This window comes from Rhinopithecus roxellana, chromosome 6, assembly GCF_007565055.1.
Source record: "Rhinopithecus roxellana isolate Shanxi Qingling chromosome 6, ASM756505v1, whole genome shotgun sequence".
NCBI classification, from domain to species: Eukaryota; Metazoa; Chordata; class Mammalia; order Primates; family Cercopithecidae; genus Rhinopithecus; species Rhinopithecus roxellana.
Window position 1 is genome coordinate 63014863 of NC_044554.1, and position 17778 is coordinate 63032640.

A 17778-nucleotide genomic window follows, 5' to 3' on the forward strand; every position below is an offset into this window, starting at 1 on the left:
GGACAAGAATAGTACGTTATCTGCAAGCAGGTCATCAGAGTTAAAGTGTCTTAAGGTCCTGGAATTGTTGGGAGAACGGAGAGATATTGACAATTTTTTAGATTTTGGTAAATATGCGTGTTCAAATAGCTAGAGCAACAACTAGAAGAATAGGCCCAGTGCACACAACTTTCAAACAGGTAGAAAGGATAAAGATAAAAAGAGATGAAGGAGGAAACATAAACCAGAAAAAGATGAGGAAAAAAGATTTACAAAAAGGAATTTTAAAAAGTAGAACATAAAGATACTCCAGAGCCTAGAAAAAAACAAAGTAGAACAAATTGAAAGGGCATAAAAAGAAGAAACTTGCCTAATAATAATACTAAATGTAAATGGATTTAACTCTTCAATAAAGGACAAAAACGACCAATATGATTTATTTAAAATAGTAGCTATATGGCCAGGCGTGGTGGCTCAGGCCTGCAATCCCAGCACTTTAGGAGGCCAAGGTGGGTGGATCACCTGAGGTCAGAAGTTCAAAACCAGCCTGGCCAACATGGTGAAACCCAGTCTCTACTAAAAATACAAACATTAGCTAGGCATGGTGTGGGAGTAATCCCAGCTACTCAGGAGGCTGAGGTGGGAGAATTGCTTGAACCCAGGAGGCAGAGGTTGCAGTGAGCCAAGATCATGCCACGGTACTCCAGCCTGGACGACAGAGCAAGACTGCCTCAAAAAAAATAAAAAATAAAAAAATACTAGCTATATGGTTTCACAAGAGGCACTCTTAAAACATAAGAACAAAGAGAGACTCAAAGTCAAGGATGGAAAAAAGATATTCCAGGTAAATACTAATAAAAGAAAGCATATAACCAGGTGCAGTGGCTCATGCCTGTAATCCCAACATTTTGGGAGGCCAAGGAGGGAAGATCACTTGAGGACAGGAGCTCAAGACCAGCCCGGGCAACATAGGGAGACCCTGTCCCTACAAAAAATAGAAATAAGTTAGTCAGACATGGTGGCATGCACCTGTGGTCTCAGCTACTCGGGACACCCCTTCTTAAAAAAAAAAAATCAGGAATAATTCTAACAAGCAATGTGCAATCCTCTCTGTTCTGAAGTAAACAGGTATATGCAAACCTGCCCCCAAAGTCTTAGGAAGCTGAGAGGTCCAAGAAAGAGGCCGACAAATCTGTTTTTTAGAAAGAAACGTTTAATAGGGACTTAGAAGCAGAAGTCATGTCTGTGTATCAGGTGTTGGTGAGACAAGCTGGTGATTCCTGCACCGCTACCCCCGAGACCCATGGCCCATACACCACAGGGACAGGATAACTCTGAAGGAATTTGTAGGACAGTTGAAGGGTGATAGCATCAAGGCTGTACCAACCCCAGGGCAGAATTCACGGCAAGCACATACTCCACACAAGGAACAACAGACAAACTGGAAATCCTGAGGCCTTCCCCGATCTGGGGGCAACCAGAAGTCAACATGGCAGATTAGCATTCAAGATGGAGTTGCTTTGGCCTCCATGCTTCCTGGAGACAATTATAAAACTATTGGAAAATGCTAACATTCCAAACAAATCTAACAGTATACTCTATTCTTAAATAAGAAAACTCAATGTCATCACGCCATTGTGCTCCAACCTGGGTGACAGAGTGAGACCGCATCTCTACAAAAGTTAAAATCATCCAGGTGTGATGGTGTGCGCCTGTGGTCCCAGCTACTTGGGAGGCTGAGGTGGGAGGATGGCCTGCACCTGGGAGGTAGAGGCTGCAGTGAGCTGTGATCACACCACTGTACTCCAGCCTGGATGACAGAGTGAGACCCTGTCTCAAAAAAAAAAAAAGAGAGAAACTCTTGCACATGTCACCAGAACATACGTACAAGATTGGCTGAATAAATGGAGATGTCATACAACGGAATACAAAGAGCAGAGAAAAGGAGTCAACTACAGCGCCATGCATCCACATGGTTGAACCTCAAAAAACATAGTGTTGAACGAAAGAAGCAAGTCAGAACACACTGTGTTTCCATTTACATACATCCACAAAACAGCATATTGTTTAGGAATATGCCCATATGCAGTAATTACAAGGAAAAGAAAGAAAATTATTAGCATGATTAGTGGTTTTGTCTAGAAAAGGAAAGGAAAGGGAGTACATTTGAGGGGCATGTGCAGGCTACTCGAATAATGTTGCATTCTTGTTCTTAAGCTGAATGATAGGGTAAGAGTGTTAATTTAATTTTTTTTTTTGAGACAGAATCTCACTCTGTTGCCCAGGCTGGAGTGCAGTGGTGTGATCTTGGCTCACTGCAACCTCTGCCTCCCAAGTTCAAGTGATTCTCCTGCCTCAGCCTCCCAGTAGCTGGGATTACAGGCACCTGCCACCACACCCGGCTAATTTTGTATTTTTAATAGAGATGGGGTTTCACCATGTTGGCCAGGCTGGTCTCAAACTCCTGACCTCGGGTTATCCACCCGCCTTGACCTCCCAAAGTGCTAGGATTACAGGTGTGATCCACTGTGCCCGGCTGTTAATTTTATTTTTAACAGCTACTGAAGTTTTATACAGGATCTTGTACATATGATATACTTCACAATAAAACATATTTTAGGCCGGGCGCGGTGGCTCACACCTGTAATCCTAGCACTTTGGGAGGCAGAGGTTGGCAGATCACGAGGTCAGGAGATCGAGACCATCCTGGCTAACACGGTGAAACCCTGTCTCTACTAAAAACACAAAAAATTAGCCGGGCATGGTGGCGGGCGCCTATAGTCCCAGCTTTGCGGGATGCTGAGGCAAGAGAATGGCATGAACCCGGGAGGTGGAGCTTGCGGTGAGCCGAGATTGCGCCACTGCACTCCAGCCAGGGCAACAGAGCAAGACTCCATCTCAAAAAAAAAAAAAAAAACATATTTTAAAGGAAATACAGGGAAGTTAATTTACTTTTTATAGTGAGAATCAATCAAAAATGCCCAAAACTGAAAAGTCAAGAAGTAGCAATGTAAGCACTTTACCTAGTCTTATGAATGTTGAGCATCAAGGCTAGAAGAACTCAATGTGGTTATTGTCAGAGAGCAAGACCAGGGAAGAAAGCGAGGAGCAGGACTCTGCTGCTTTTTATAACAAGTCTTGTAGAACTCCGACTCTTCATACGACGTGCTGAGTAATCCTTTAAATTAAAGAGAAGTTGTAAAAGTGGCATTTAATACCTAGAGTAGTCCAGCTCATAGAGACAGCAAGCAGAATGGTGGTTGCCAATGGGCAAATGGGAAGTTATTTAATGAGGATATAGTGTCAGTTTAGGAAGAGGAAAAAGTCCTGGAGATGGATGATGGTGATGGTTGCATAGCAGTGTAGGTATACTTAATGCCACTGAACTCTACACTTAAAAACAAAATGGTACATTTTATGTTAAGTATATTTTATCACATACACAAAATTAAAGCTAAAAACACCCAGCCAAACAGTAGCATTTGAGCTGAGTTAGGTAAGACGTGAAGGAGTTAACTCGACAAACCGTGATGGGGGGACTGCAGGAAATTTGATTCTAGCCCTGAAAGCCGTCCTCGTTAAAGGCATTAATTCCCATGTCTGGCTGGGGACCACCTGGGGGTCTCCAGAGATCGAGTGAGGTGCTCCAATATCCGCAAACAAAACTTCCAAACTAAATTATGTTTTAGTCTCCAAAAGTCCCCGTTGGGTGTTTCAGGAAAATAAATACATCGAGTGTAATCTTTAAAAAAAGAACAGCAGGATCATCATCATTCCCTTTCTAAAAGGATTCTTTGATTATCGAGAAGAGTTGCCACTGTTTCTTAAAATGAAAGCTCCCCTAGTGCAGTCAAAATGTGATTTAATTAACAAAAAAACAGCCTTATCCCACCTTTCAGAAATATGCCAAGCAGGTGCTTTCAGGAAATGAAATATTAAAAATCCAAGAAAACAACGAAACGCCTAAAAGGTAGGTTAATGCTGCTCTGGATTAGAGGTTCAAAATTTACTTTCTCATGCAAAATCCCAGTGTGGGGCCACCCACCGCAGGGAACCCGAGCCTACTGACCACATCTCCCCAGTTTAGCTAATCATGACTTTTGCCTCCATCACACACCATAGATTCTAATTCTTTACAGGCATCTGCAAACACAAAACAAAGTCTTCGTGGGCTGGGGCTGTGTCATATTCATTTGCATCATCCCAGGAACTCTTGGCATAGCCAGGCCACTGCCCAGGACCTATTTGTTGACTGATTTGTTGATTCACTCATTCATTCCAATGACTCCCCAAAGCTTAGGGAACAAACCTTCGCATCCAGGACCTTCACCTTTGCCTGCTCCACTCAGCTCTGCCTCTGTCAGCCCAGAGCTCCTAAACCTTTGCTCTGAGCTGCTCCCCATGTTTAGTTACTGGACCTCACTCTCACCACCCACAACCAGGGACCTACCTCCCTTGGTGTCATCTTCAAATGCAGGCCTCCAACACCAAGGTCTTGCCTCCCTCTCCCCCAGGACATATGTTCCTGCCCAGATATATGCCCAGAAGTTGATGATAGACTATTGGGCAACCCTCCGCCACATGGCTGCCTCCATCCAGGCACCCAGTTGGCTTCCTCTCAACCACACTACACCTACTCCTTCCCTGCCAGCTGGGTTTCTGGATAGAGGCCAGACCCCCTACCAGTCACAGGGCAGTAAGAGCTATGGAATGGCTGGCCAGGACATGTCACTTGCCAAACTCCTCAGAGATACTGTGAGGAAGTGGGCTGGGGCTGGGGGTTCCCTGGGTGGGTGCCTAGTGTCTGGTCATCTGGGACTTAGCTAATGACCACCATGAGGTGCCCAAGAGCACAGGCTGAGGGCCTGCTCCCAGCGAGAGAGTGGGTTGGTAGCCTACAGGCCAAGGAAGGGATGCAGCTGCAGCCAAGGCCAGCCCCTTGGGCCTGGAGAGCCACCTGGACAGCCCTGTGTGGAGCTTTCCAAGGCCTCACCATTTAGAGGAAAGGTAAAGGTGACCCACATGCTTTCCCTGCCTAGGGTCCAGCAAACTTTTTCCGGAAAGGGCCAAAAAATAAGTATTTCAGTCTTTGGGGTCCGGAAGGTAAGATAGAGCAACTGTTCTCACTAAAGAGTCTGTTTTTTCCTTTAATTAAAAAAAAAAAAAAAAATGCTGGGCATGGTGGCTCATGCCTGTAATCCCAGCACTTAGGGAGGCGAAGGCTGGCAGATCACGAGGTCAGGAGATCAAGACCATCCTGGCTAACATGGTGAAACCCCGTCTCTACTAAATATACAAAAAATTAGCCAGACGTGGTGGTGGGCGCCTGTAGTCCCAGCTACTCGGGAGGCTGAGGCAGAAGAATGGCATGAACCTGGGAGGCAGAGCTTGCAGTGAGTGAGATCACACCACTGCACTCCAGCCTGGGTGACAGAGCAAGACTCCATCTCAAAAAAAAAAAAAAAAAAAAAAAAAATCATAGAGACGGGGTCTTGCTGCATTGTCCAGGCCAGTCTTGAACTCCTGGGCTCAAGGGATCTCCCACCTCAGCCTCCCAAAGTGTTGGGGTTACAGGCATGAGCGACTGTGCCCAGCCTAAAGAGTCTTTTTTACGTTTAAAAATGTAAAAACCATTTTTAGCTTGAAGGCTATGGAGGCTAGATTTGATCTGCGGGCCATAGTTTGCCTACCTGGTCTACCTGAAGAGGCAGGCATTCGTTTATGAGATTATTCAGATCTATTAGAGAGCTCAAGGTAAACCAGAGTCAAGAATTAGAAGCATTTTCAATGAAATGCAGTGCTTTCCAGAGTGCGGCATTCATTCCTACCAGGGGATAAAGGAAGGAGCTATTAAGACTTATAAGCTATATTTTTATCTCATTCTTTTTATCTTAATTTTTATGTTTTACAAAATATATAATATGAGTACAGTGGCATTTGTACAGAATGTATAAATACATAGTTACATATGTTGGGTGTGACAAGCTAGATTTTTTAAAAATTATAGGGGTGCAGGATGAAAAAATCTGAAGAATTCTGCCTAGAGTTCTTACATCAATTTATTTTGTAAACTTGCCACCACCATGCTTTTGTTTCTATAAGTACCTCTTCTTTCACATATTTCTGGGTGGCAAAATCTGATTTTTAAAATTGAAATTTATTGAAATTCATGGTGATAGATGTTGCAGAATTTAACAGTCCTTGAAAGCTGTGTATTAGGAAGCAAAAGGCTGTTTGCTGAGCACCACTGTGAGCGACATTCTGCCTTTGTAACCTCATGTCTGGCTGGGAAATCGGGCAAAATTTCACCAGTGTTTGATCAAATCCCCCCCCCCCCAACCCACTGTTTTGTTTTGTTTTGTTTTGTTTGTTTTGTTTTGTTTTTGAGACAGGGTTTCGCTCTTGTTGCCCAGGCTGGAGTGCAATGGCGCTATCTCAGCTCACTGTAACCTCCACCTCCCGGGTTCAAGCGATTCTCCTGCCTCAGCGTCCAGGGTAGCTGGGATTGCATGTGCCACCACACCCAGCTAATTTTGTATATTTTAGTAGAGACGGGGTTTCTCCATGTTGGTCAGGCTGGTGTAAGAACTCCCGACCTGAGGTGATCCCTCCCACCTCATTCTCCCAAAGTGTTGGGATTATAGGCATGAGCCACCACCCCCCGGGCCAAAGTTCACTTTCAAATAACACTAGACTACTTCACATGTAGAGCAGGTACCTCGTAACAAAGTATTCCTAGTTTTTTTCTCCTGCCCCTTATGACATTGCTGAAATTTATTTCACTTATCCATATGTTATAATCACACAATACATTGCTACTATTATTGCTTTAAACAAATAGTTATATTTTAGATAAATTAAGAATAAGAAAAATAAGTTATTTTACTTTCATTTATTCCTGCTCCTTCCCTTTCTGTATGTGGATCTGAATTTCTGACTTATACTATTTTCCTACTCACTGAAATGGTTCTTTTAACATTTCCTGTAGAGCAGATAGGCTGGTGATGAATTCCCTTAGTATTTGTCTGCGAAAATATTTATCCTTCACTCTTTTTCTTTCTCTTTTTTTTTTTTTTTTTTTAAGCAGAGTCTTGCTCTGACACCCAGGCTGGGGTGCAGCGGTGCAGTGGCACCATCTTGGCTCACTGCAACCTCCACCTCCTGGGTTCAAGCGATTCTCCTGCCTCAGCCTCCTGAGTAGCTGGGATTACAGCCGTGTACCACCACGCCCAGCTAATTTCTGTGTTTTTGGTAGAGACGGGGTTTCGGCATATTGGCCAGGCTGGTCTCAGATCCCTGACCTCAGGTGATCATCCTGCCTCGGCCTCCCAAAGTGCTGGGCTTACAGGCGTGAACCACCGCGCCCAGCCTCACTTCACTTTCTGCTTGCTTGCATAGTTTCTGACCAGAAGTCTGCTGTGGTTTTTATTCTTGTTCTCTATTGGTAAAGTGGTAAAGTGTTCCCTCCGGCTCTTTCAAGACTTCAATTATTTTTTTTTTTTCAGTTTAATTATGTTATGCCTAGGTATAGTTTCTTGGTATTTATCTTTCTTGGTTTTCTCTGAACTTCATAGATATGTGTTTGGTATCTATTAATTTTGGAAAATTCTCAAGCATATTACTTCAAATATTTATTTGGCTCTGTTCTCTCTTCTCCTTCTGGCATTCTGATTATGTGTACATTATACCTTTTGAAATTGTCCTCCAGTTCTTGGGTGTTCTGTTCTGGGTTTTTTCATCCTTTCTCTTTTGCATTTCAATATGCGAAGTGTTTTCTTCCCCGCTTCAGTTTCACTGATGCTTTCCTTGGCTGTCTCTGGTTTACCAATAATGAGCCCATCAAAGGCATTCTTTGTTTCTGTTACAGTGTTTCTGATTTATAACACTTTCCTTTAATTCTTTCTTAGAGTTTCCGTCTTTCTGCTGCTTACATTACCCGTCTGTCTTTTCCCTTAGAACACTTAACACATTAATCATTGTTATTTTATTTTTATTTATTTTACTTTTTTTCTAGAGACAGGGTCTCACTATGTTGCCCAGACTGGACTCAAACTCCTGGGCTCAAGCAATCTTCCTGCCTCAGCCTCCCAAGTAGCTGGAACTTGGGCATGAACCACCACACTCAGCTCTAATCATTGTTATTTTTAATTCCCTGTGTGATAATTCCAGAATCTGTATCATGTTTGAGTTTGGTTTCTTTTTCTCTTCAGATAGCTTTTGCTTTGTTTTGTTTTGTTTCTCCAGAGACAAAGTCTTGTTCTGTTGCCCAGGCTGGAGCGCAATGGTACTATCATAGCTCACTGCAGCCTCGAACTCTTGGGCTCAAGTGATCCTCCCCAGCAGCCTGCTGAGTAGCTGGGACTATAGACACGTGCCACCACACCCAGCTACAGACAATGTTTTTGATTTTGGTTTTGGGTTTTGTTTTGCCTTTTAACATACCTTGTAAATTTGTTTTGAAAGCTGGACATGATATATTGACTAATAGAAACTGAGGTAAATAGGCTTTCAGTGTGAGACTTTGTATTAGTCTGGCTAGGAGTTGGGTTTTGCTTAATGTTTTCTGTAGTTATTGGTGCCAGAGGCTTCCAATTCCTCAGGGGTCTTTGGTTTTGTCTCCCCAGCTGTCTTTTGGTTTCCCTAAGTACTCCTCCTCTGAGAAAGTCAGCAACTTCCAGTTCTTTCAGCTTTAATCCAGTTTCATTATACCTCTTGGTGTGGTGGTAGGATGTGGGGGGAGAAAAATGTTCTATCATCTTATAATTATGAGATGAGCAGGTCTCTGGGCTGTGACTTTCACAAGTGTTTCTTAGTTTTTTCCCCCCTCTCTTGGGTGAGATAGGAATATCGCAGGGGACTGGATTTGGATAATTTCCCTTCCCCCAAGTAGATAAGGCTCTGGTAAAGTCTTCTCCTAGCAGAGTAGGCCTTTGTCATGAAGAACACTCTGGGCATTTCAAAATGGTTACCTTTCCTCCACCCTGCCAGCAACACCAGAGATTTTTTCTTGGTTCTTCATTACGAGAACCTGGTGGAGTTCCTAGAGGTAAGATCCACAAACATATTGGGGGAACCCCTAAGGCTACAGGCCCCCGGGAGTTTCTCAATCTCAAGCAGGTTCACACTCAGCCTCCAATTGCATCAAAATTACCATGTAAGTGTTTTTACCAGCTTATGGCTTTAACAGTTTCTGCTCTAGGTACACAGATCACAGCTGTGTACCTGGAGCAGAAGGTTGGCCTGTCTCTCCAGATTTGGGGGTGGCAGGTGCCTTGGGAGTTCAGTTCTCTGATAGGTCTGAGAAAAGCCATTAACTTTCAGCATATTCAGCTTATTTCTTGTTTAAAGAGTTTCCAAGTTCTTTATATGTCAGCACTAAAGCCGGAAGTCCCCAAATCTTTTATAATAGGCAGTGAGCCTAACTGCCCTTTGCTCTAGAAGGAACATTACTTTTATTATAATGGACAGTAAAGAAATCTGTCCTTCACTCCAGAGGGAGATATTGTCTATCTTTCAAGGTTGTTTGTTCTTCTAACATTCTTGAAAAGATCATCTGGAATTATCTAGATATGCAGAAATATAAAAGGCCCAAGGAGAACTGTCTCTCAACAGATGTAAAAAACACTGGGAAAATGGTGCCAGAAATAGAGTTGAAAACGGTTGTGCTCAACCTTGGCAGTCCATTAGCACCACCTGGATGGATTTTTATAAAACCGATGCCCAGAGATTCTGTTTCCATTGGTCTGGGGTAAAGCTCCAAGCGTCAGTAGTTTTTAAAAGCCCCTGTGTGATTTTAATGTATAGCCAAGGTGGAGACCACCTGTCTAAAAGTTGATGAGGTGAGATATAATTAATAATATGTTTTTTACCTCAGTGCTTCCCAAGCTTTGCTGTGCATGTGAATTACCTGGAATTATATTCAATGCAGACTCTGATGCAAGAAGATCTAGAGGAGGGCCAGAGATTCCGTTTCTGACAAGCTCCCTGGTTTTGCCTGAAATTATCATTCCATTTGAGCAGCAGGATTTTGGCTCACTGGAAACAGACTTCTCATTATAATCTGTGTCTACTGCTAAGCTTGCATCCTTAAGGCTTTATATAGATATACATACATATAGATAGATGATAGATGGATGATTGATAGATAGATAGATAGATAGATAGATAGATAGATAGATAGAGGTGTGGATATGTTCAGGAATGTATCATGTAGGGAAGGAGAAGGTAGCCTGACTCTGGAAGATGATTCTTGCAGTAACAGTAAGGCCCACATGTATACATATGTAACAAATCTGCACGTTGTGCACATGTACCCTAGAACTTAAAGTATAATAATAATAAATTAAAAAAAAAAAAAAAACGAGGAAGGCCTGTCCTTTCCCAGGACCACAGAAATACCCTAGGCATTGAGATCATGAGAAATTTGAGAGATGCTTCAGGATGTTGAAAACAAAGATTTAGAACACAGGGCCGTCAAGTCCTAAGGAACAACTTCCCTCTGAGCCTTACATTGCTCAATATCAATGGTAGCTGTTGGTGAAGAGTATTTGGATCCAAGTATCAGAGAAATAAAAAGTAAAATCATAGTATTGCTGGAGTAAAAGCCCTTTCCGGTATGAGTGACCCAGAAGAACACTGACCAATGTTGTTTCTATTTCTTCTGTTGGGAGTAAGGGAAACAGCTCTGGCCATCCTCCTCCCAATCTCCTGATTTAATTTCCAAAGGTTATGGTCCGGTTGGCCTCCACGACAGCAGAGCTGGCGTCTGGGCCTTCCCATCTCTTTGCAGTGCTGGCAGCAAGAGGGAAGGAAATACCCTCTTCCAGGCCCAGCACTGCTCATGCACACGCCTTCCCCGGCCCAGCAAAATGTCCATTTTCCTGCTTGAGTGAGTCACTTTCTGGCTACACGTATCTTTCATTTGTTTTCTAGAGTAAACAGAAGACTCCTAGATAGGAGTCAGGTTCCAGAGAGCCCATAAGGACATACAGAGACATGTCTGTTAAATATTGATTGTATTGGTGGCCCTGGGGCGGGAGGGAGGGAGGAAGATCTAGTGCCTCCTTCTTTAATGTCTCTTTAACTAAGTTAATACCTGTCCACTCGCCAGCTGCCTCTGGAAGCATTTTAGAAATACCACTTCACAGCCGGGCGCTGTGGCTCACGCTTGTAATCCCAGCACTTTGGGAGGCCGAGGTGGGCGGATCACGAGGTCAGGAGATCAAGACCAACCTGGCTAACACAACGAAACCCCATCTCTACTAAAAATACAAAAACAAAATTAGTCGGGCGTGGTGGCGGGCACCTGTGGTCCCAGCTACTCGGGAGGCTGAGGCAGGAGAATGGCGTGAACCCGGGAGGTGGAGCTTGCAGTGAGCCCAGATCACGCCCCTGCCCTCCAGCCTGGGCGACAGAGCGAGACTCCGTCTCAAAAAAGAAAAGAAAAGAAAAAAGAAATACAACTTCATAGTGAGGAGACACGTTATCCTTTCCCACCGAGCCTGGTGTCTCTGAGTTTTCTAATACAGATTTGCTGAAATGGGAACAGGAGGTCTTTGCTTTTCCTGACCTCTGTGTGTCTCACATCCATCAGAAAGAACAATGCCATGGCGAGGTACTCAGAGCGGAGGGAGGAAGATTGCTGCAGCCGGTGAGCTAAGCAGAAAGAATAACCCCGGCTTCTTTGGGATCCGATGTGGACTTGGTCCCGCTGCAGGTACTCATTCAATACCTCTTTATGATGCACCATTGTGTGCTTAGGTGCTGAGGATTCTCAATGACTAAGACCTTGGCTCTGCCCATGAAGGGCTTATAAGCCCAAAGCCGAGGTTAATGGTAAAGCTAGGCAGAATTGCTTAAATACTCAAACAGAATACATCTATTTGCTTGTTGAGAGAAGTGAACATTTTGTCATCCAAGGATGTGAGAGGCTAACAAAGATGGGGATAGGTGATTCTACCGGCCATGAATCCCTATGAAAAGACATAAAGTCCCTTGGCTGGATGCGGTGGCTCACATCTGTAATCCCAACACTTTGGGAGGCCAAGGTGGGCAGATCATGAGGTCAAGAGATCAAGAGCATCCTGGCTAACACAGGATGGACTAACCCCATCTCTACTAAAAATACAGAAATTAGCCGGGCATGGTGGTGGGCACCTGTAGTCCCAGCTACTCGGGAGGCTGAGGCAGGAGAATCGCTTGAACCGGGGAGGCAGAGGTTGCAGTGAGCCAAGATCACGTCATTGCACTCCACCCTGGCGACAGAGTGAGACGCTGTCTCAAAAAAAATAAAAAAGGCATAAAGTCCCTAAAGGTTGGAAATAGTCTTCAGCCCATTCCAGATGTTTTGCATTAAAATATTAGCCATAACTCTCCTGATGGCAATCCGGAGCCCAGACCCATAGTGGGAAAGCCTATAGGAACAGCAGGATGCCCCTCAACCGGCGAGGGAGACCTGGCTTTTGTTCTCTACATTCCCTCTCATCAGTGCACAACTGAAAACTAAAAGGTTTCAGGAGCCAGGCATAAAATACAAAAGTGTGAGACCAGAGGGACTGCAGGAGCTATGTGTATTTTAAAGGCATTCAAATTCAAAACCAAAGTCAGCAAAGCATCTCCTGCCCTTTTGCTACCTTAGCAACAATCTGTAGAGCCGCTCCTGACAATCTGCTTCGCCATTTCCATCGCCTTAAGTCTGGGCATGTCCCTTTGCCTCTTCAACACTTCAACTGCCTCAACAGTTAAATAAGGATGATAATACCCAGCCTGCATCTATCACCGGGTAATTGTGATAATTTAATTATCCAATAGCTATAAAGCACTTTAAAACTATAAATCACTATAAAGCTGCAAGCAATTTAACCAATACCAAGCCTTTCTTATCTCTGAATATTTAATTTATGCTCTGTCTCTCTTAGAACGTAGGGACATACATTCCAATATATTTTCCAAACTTCCACTAATCATATTGGTTGGAAAAAGTACTTTTTGCCTGTTGCCCTGACTTGTTGAGAGCATGGCTTCTGCAACTGTTACCCGGCTGTCCTGCAGCAAATCATATCAACAAATATTTACTAGCTGCTGAGCTAAGCCTTGTAGGAGATACAAAAAAGCATGAGATTCACTTTCTGCACTAAAGGAGCAAACTGCCCAGCTGAACCACAGAACCTGTGTGTTCTAGAGAAGAAAAAAACGCCTGTGCTCCCTGGATGCCCCCAATATACCTGAAGCTTTACTTCAAATACAAGAAACAGCTGGTGTTCGTGATTTAAGGCTCAGTACAAATAGCAGAGAGAATTTATTTTACAAGCTGCCTGGGTTGGCAAAATTCCAGAATTCATCAAACAGAAAGATAAGGATGATGATGATAATGATAAAAATGATTCTGCATAATGAGTCTTTCTATAGTAACATAAAAGAAGCGCAATCTACATAGGACATTCCAGAGTTGAAACATGCCCTCAACATCACCCAAAACCGATTTACAAGAGGGCCTTTCCAAGACCTGTAAAACCCAGTGACTCCCTATGTTTGACATGGTTGTGTTTGGAAGCTGGACCTGCGAAGGTTTCAGGCAGTGATCCTTTGTCTTAATCTCATAAAGGAAACTCGGTATCTATAGAACCTGGGAAAAATCCCAGAGAAAGAACCCCAATATTTCCAAACCCAAATAATAATAAAAATTACTTAACATCCAGCTAGTATTTTTCTGTGATCTGTTGAGATCTTTGTTATTACATTTCATGAACAATCTGAAGCAAATAAGTCTCTCACTTTAGGGAAAATGCTGAAGACCTAATTTATAAATGAATTTCCACCACTCAGTGAGAATAATTCTTTTTTGTTTGCTTGCTTGTTTGTTTTTGAGACAGGGTCTCACTCTGTCACCCAGGCTGGAGTGCAGTGGTTTGATCATGGCTCACTGCAGCCTCAACCTCCTGAGCTCAAGCCATCTTCCCATTTCAGCCTCTCAGGTAGCTGGGACTATAGCCACCACACCTGGCTAATGTTTGTATTTTTTTGTAGAAACAGGGTCTTGCCCTTTCGCTCAGGCTGGTCTCAAACTCCTGGGCTCAAGCAGACTGCCCACCTTGGCCTCCCCAAATGCTGGGCTTACAGGTGTGAACCGCTAGGCCCAGCTGAGAATAATTCTTTTATTTTTTATCTTTTTTTTTAAATTTCACTTTAAGTTCCAGGATACATGTGCAGAACGTGCAGGTTTGTTGCATAGGTAAACGTGTGCCAGCTGACAATAATTCTAACACATACCAAGAGCTTCTACTGCCAGGTAAATAACTGAATGCTTTAATATTCGCTTAGTTAATTCTCTTGATAAGTCATTGCAGACACTGTCGTTATTCTTTTAAAGATGAGAAACTGAGGAGCCCAGAGGTTATCTCATGGGCCAAAGTCATACGGGTTGGTGAAAAAGTTGGTCCATTCCACGGCTTTCCACCACCTGTGACCCAGAATACAGAAGTGGCTATGGTCTGCTCCCTGCCTCCAGGGGCCTGCAGTCCAATGAAGGGCTCTGGTGTCAACTGGACAACAGCTAATCCCAAAGATAACCCTCATTCTGTCAGCTACTTCACAAAGATCTTCTTTTGGTCCCCAAGAGAATTGGGTGCAAGACCTGGAGGTGGCTAGGAGAAACCCCTCCTTCCCAGTACTGCAAAAAAGAGAACTCAAGACATTTTTCCTCATTATTGATAGATTATACTTTTTCTATCCTCATTGATGTCTTACTGGTGGAAAATTCCCTACAGACTGATTTGATGAGGTATGAAAGCCTTTCAAACTTAAATGTGCTTCAGAAATGTAAGTCGCTACCAGACATGGTGGCTTATACCTATAATTCCAGCACTTCTGGAGGCCAAGGCAGGAGGATCACTTGAGCCCAGGAGTTTCAGACCAGTCTGGGCAACATAGAAAGACCCCATCTCTACAAACGATTTTTTTTTTCTTAACTAGCCTAGCTACTCCGGAGGCTGAGTAGGAGAATTGCTCGAGCCTAGGAAGTCAAGGCTGCAGTGAGCTGTGGTTGTGCCACCGCATTCCAGTCTAAGTGACAGAGGAGAGATCCTGTCTCAAAATAAAAAATCTAGCCCACCTTTTTCACATGTTTTGGGGAAGTAAACAAAGAATACAAAGAATAAAGTTAAGAATAGTTTATATTACTATCTTTCCTAGCTTTCCAAATCTAGACAGGCTCCTCTACCACCCATCACTCTCCTGACAGCAGTCTGTTTTATTTATAGCAGCTCTCCTCACCCAAATTAACTTCTTAATTTAGTTACTTGAGTATTTTACTTGAGTACTTCCAACTACAGTGAAATTTCATGCAATAACAGATTTTGTCTTCTTGTTTGCAATAATAAAATAATAACACTGTCTCAAGAGCCAGGTGTCGTGGCTCGTGCCTGTAATCCCAGCATTTTGGGAGGCTGAGGTGGGAGGATTACTGCAGCCCAGGAGTTTGAGGCTACAGTGAGCTATGATTGCCCCACTGGACTCCAGCCGTGGTGACAGAGCCAGACCCTGCCTCTAAAAAAAGAAAAAAAAACTGTCTCTGGCACATAGTAGGTACTCAATAAATGCATGTTGAATAGTACAATTTTCGTTTAAAATTAGTATCTTTATAAACATTTTTAAAATTGTTTTTCAAGTCCATAGAAATAGATTAATTACAACCCATGGTTAGTGGCACACCCTTCATTGATCTATGCATGGTCCTCCTCTTTTTTTTTGAGACAGAGTCTCGCTGTGTCACCCAGGCTGGAGTGCAGTGGCGTGATGTCCGCTCACTGCAAGTTCTGCCTCCTGGGTTCACGCCATTCTCCTGCCTCAGCCTCCTGAGTAGCTGGGACTACAGGCGCCTGCCACCACGCCTGGCTAATTTTTTTTTTGTATTTTTTTAGTAGAGACAGGGTTTAACTGTGTTAGGAAAGATGGTCTCGATCTCCTGACCTTGTGATCTGCCCGCCTCGGCTTCCCAAAGTGCTGGGATTACAGCCGTGAGCCACCGCACCCAGCCGCATGGTCCTCTTTTAATTATTTATTTAGCTACTTAATTAGGTTTTTTAAAAAATCGTATAATAGGCTGAGTGCAGTGGCTCACACCTGTAATCCCAGCACTTTGGGAGGCCAAGGCAGGAGAATTACTTGAGGCCAAGAGTTCAAGACCGACCTAAGCTACATAGGGAGACCCTTATCTCTACTTCAAAAAAAAAAAAAAAAAAAAACGTAATAAACACCTGAAAAAAACAGTATCTAAAACAAAAGCTAAGGTTCATCCTCTAACCACAGGACCCTGTCTCTCTCTCTCATCCTTCACCTCTCTCCATTTGAAGGAATCATCATTCAGGAATCCCAGGTTCTTCATTTCCTGTGGTCTTAGTCTCCCTAGAAGCAGAACCCGAGATGGAGATTCTTATGCAAGTGATATGAAGGGGAGTGGTCTCAGGAGGCAAGTGAAGGAAACAGGCGGGGCAGGAAAAAAAAGGCTAAGCAAGGATGACTTGCCTGAAATCGTCTGGAGCTCTAGCCCAACGCCATGGGAGCTCGGGAACATTTGTTGTGACAAAGTGTTGCTCTCACCTTGAAGCAAAGAGCTAGCTATGTGTACTCCTGAGCCAGTCTGTCATGGGTGGACATTTGGGAGGATGGTAAAAGAAAAGTCAGGTGCGCAGCCTCCTGCGTGAGGCAACCCCCATTTGGCCAAGAGCAATTCTCTAGAGAGGGACGTAGCCCTGAACATTGGCAGCCAATACTTAACAGCCGCTGGGATCTGTGCATTCAGCCAGGAAGTGGGGTCTGGACATGTCCACTATGGCTTGCTTCTCTTTTTATATAGTTTCATCAAAATTTGTATATCTTCTTTAAAAGTATGCATTTTTTTTTCAGGTGTTTGGATCTTTCTATAAAGGAAATCATACTAAATTTTGTTTTGACTATTGTATAATAATATCTCAGTATGTGAATGTACCACACCTTTTCACCCATTCTCCCACTGATGGTTTTCTGAGTTATTTTTTGGTTTTTACGATTGTGAACAATGTTGCTATGAACATTCTCGTATGTCTCCTCTTGTACAATTGCAAGAATTTCTTGAGGTCATGCCTAGGGTGGAATAGCTGGATCATAAGGTGTAAACTTGAAAAGATAATGTCAAACTGTTTTGTAAAGTAGTTTTACTAATTCAGCTGCCCACCAATAAGGTATGAGACCCTGCCACTCACATCCTCTCCAACTTTTTGATTTTTGTAAATTGAATGAGTATAAAACAGCATCCCATTGTAGTTTTGATTTGCATGTCCTCAATCACTAATCATCCTTTTATATGTTGATCAGATATATCTGCTTCTTATTCTTTTTTTTTTTTTTTTTTTTTTTTTTTGGAGACAGGGTCTTGCTCTGTCACCAAGGCTGAAGTGCAGTCTAGGCTCAAGCAACCCTCCCACCTCAGCCTCCCAAGTAGCTGGGACTACAGGTGCATGCCACCACACCCAGATAATCTTTTTCCTTTTCTTATAGAGACATTGGGGGCGGCTTCTTACTATGTTGCTGAAGCTGGTCTCAAACTCCTGGGCTCAAATGATCCTTCCACCTCAGCTTCCTGAGTAGTGAGATTATAGGTGCTTTCACTACACCCAACTAATTTTTTATTTTTATTTTGTTTTCATTTTTGTTGAAACAAGGGTCTCACTTTGTTGCCCAGGTTGGTCTCTAACTCCTGGGCTCAGGCAATCTTCCCACCTCGGCCTCCCAGAGTGTTGAGATTACAGGCATGCACCACCTTGC